Genomic DNA, 2,671 nt, shown 5'->3' with positions numbered 1-2,671 from the left:
TACTTTGGAGGCAGAGGCACAGTGAATGCTGGAATTACTCCTCCTGAATCTTACAAGACTACTATGCATAACAGAATGGTCAACCCTTCATTCTCAATGTTTCTTAAAGATTCCTTTCTGTTTTCATTTTAAATAAGTAACTATCCAAATAGAATCAATTCCCAAGTACAATTAAAGAAACAATCTTCAAATGCACAAGAACAAAACTTTGAAATGCAAAGAGAAGGGCACATTTGTCTAAATAGGTCACACGGAATATAGTTTATTCAGTAATTACATTCCTTATAGATGTTAAATGTTTTTACTGTATTTATTCCTCCTATAACTGAGCTTCAAGGTCCAGAGAAGTGAAAGTTAAGTTCTAGTCTATAAATCATGTGGAGTCATGAAGTTCCACCCTGAGAAAAGAGGTTATCTTTTCTCTCCCGAGAGTCCTACAGTGATTTCTCATCTGAGCTGTGCTGAGGGCTGAGTGTACTAGAGCGAGAGGTGCAGTGTGTTGTGGTGGATCACATCGGTGGGACATTCTGGTGCATAAAAAGAGGGCCATGAGGGTGATGTTCTGCTACAGTGACATGCTTTGAAGTTTGCTCCAGTCTGAGATATAGACAGAGAAATAGAAATAGGTACAGGTACAGACAAAGCTATATTGATGCATGTGTGTAGGCCTATATCCATATTCATAAATATCTATATCTATCTATAGCTGTATGTTTGTCTGTACCTATGAGTGTCTATATCTATATATATCCCTGTATATATCTGTATATAACTGCGTCTATGACCATATCTAATCTTAATTATATCCATATCTATAACTATATATTTATACCCATACACATATTTATATCTGTATCAATATTTCTATCTATACATCTGCATTTTTATGTCTATATATCTGTGCATCTATATATCTGTATCTAGGTGATTATATCTGTATAAATATCTGTATCTATCTATGTAGCTATCTGTAACTACATCATATCTATACCTTTAGCGATATCAATAACTATATCAACATCTATCTCTATAATTGTATCCATGTCTATATTCAAATATCTATATTTCTATCTCCATCTATATCACCTCTATCTACACCTATACCTATATCTATAACTGTGTCTCTATAACTGTATTTATATCTGTCTATATCTAAATAACTACAGTCACGCATCACTTAATGACAGGGACGCGTTCTGAGAATGGTGTTGCTGGGTGGTGTGAACATTGCACCATGCACTCACACAAACCTCGATGGTGTAGCCTACTGCACACCTGGGCTGTGTGCTGTAGCCTGTTCCTCCCGGGCTGCACACCTGTAAAGCATGTTCCTGTACTGAATACTGTAGGTGGTTGTACCACAACAGTAAGTATTTGTGTATCTAAACATAAGTAAACATAGAAAAGGGACAGTAAAAATGCAGTATTATAACTTTACGAGACCACAGTTATATATGTGGTCCATCCTTGGCCCAAAGGCCGTTATGCAGTGCATGATTATATATCTAAGTCTATTTATATAACTATATCTGTGTATAACTGTCTCTATCTAGTATCTATATCTAGTATCTAGTATCTTTCCACAACCATATGTTAATGAGCAATTGACGTGCATTGTTTCTGATGAGGCTTTGCTCTGAGATGCTCTTCGGAGCTCCCTGGTGTGGGCTTCCCCAGGAATGAGTCTTTCTGTATTCTCCCTTCCTGATGCAGTTGTAGGACACCAAGACTGAGCTGCTGAGGTCACCCCCAAATATTCTGAGATTCACTTCTCACTTGCCTACTTTTAGGGCTCTTGCAGGCCACATGGTCTCTGTACAACTGCTCGACTCTGCCATTGCAGGGTGGAAGTAGACATAGGCAATATGCAAATGAGTGGGCAGGGCTATGTACCAATAAAACTTTATTTACAAAAACATCAGGTGGGCCAGATTTGGTCCGTGGGCTGTAACTTGCTGGACCTTGGGAGACGGTTAGAAGCTACTCCCAGCATCTCTTTGCAACCTTAACCCCTTTCCTCCTGATAAAAAATCTGTATGAGGATAGTAGAAGAAATAGCACCCAATACAATGGTTGCCTATATTGATGAACACTCTAGATTTATGCAAGGTCTGAAAGTAGAACCCTAACCTTATTTGAGACTTTACTGAAAGCACATTGGAGATAACAAAGACATTCTTCCACTTTAAATACTTTTAGCATATTTTCCTTAAGGAATTGACTTTACTTCTTTTTTTTCCTATGTTGAACCTTTCATAATAATAATTAAGGTCATCTCAACCATGAAAATATTAATCTTAGCAGTGTGGTCTGCATGGAAAATTCTTTGAGGTACTCCAAACTAGTATTTTCTTCCATGGGTAGCTCAATACTTGTGGCTGTTTCAAGAAAACAGCTTAAAGAAATCTTTCAATTCTATGTGACCTAACATATCACCAAAATGGCAGTCCGTTTTGTTCCCTGCAATCTCTAGGTGGCCCCATGAAGATTAAATCCCACGAGCATTATGCCCGTCTCAGGGCATCTGAGTTAATGGGGCATGCTGAGCTTTTTTTTTTTTTTGCCTGACTCATCCGCATGCATTTATTAGACCATGACTGCCAGGAATTGGCATGAAGGAGTAAGTCTTCACCCAAACAGGAAGGCAGATCACAGACATAAACACAAACAC

This window comes from Propithecus coquereli, unplaced genomic scaffold (genome assembly GCF_000956105.1).
Source record: "Propithecus coquereli isolate 6110/MARCELLA unplaced genomic scaffold, Pcoq_1.0 Scaffold52, whole genome shotgun sequence".
NCBI classification, from domain to species: domain Eukaryota; kingdom Metazoa; phylum Chordata; class Mammalia; order Primates; family Indriidae; genus Propithecus; species Propithecus coquereli.
The sequence above is the reverse complement of the archived record's forward strand: the minus strand, read 5'-3'. Positions refer to the sequence as shown.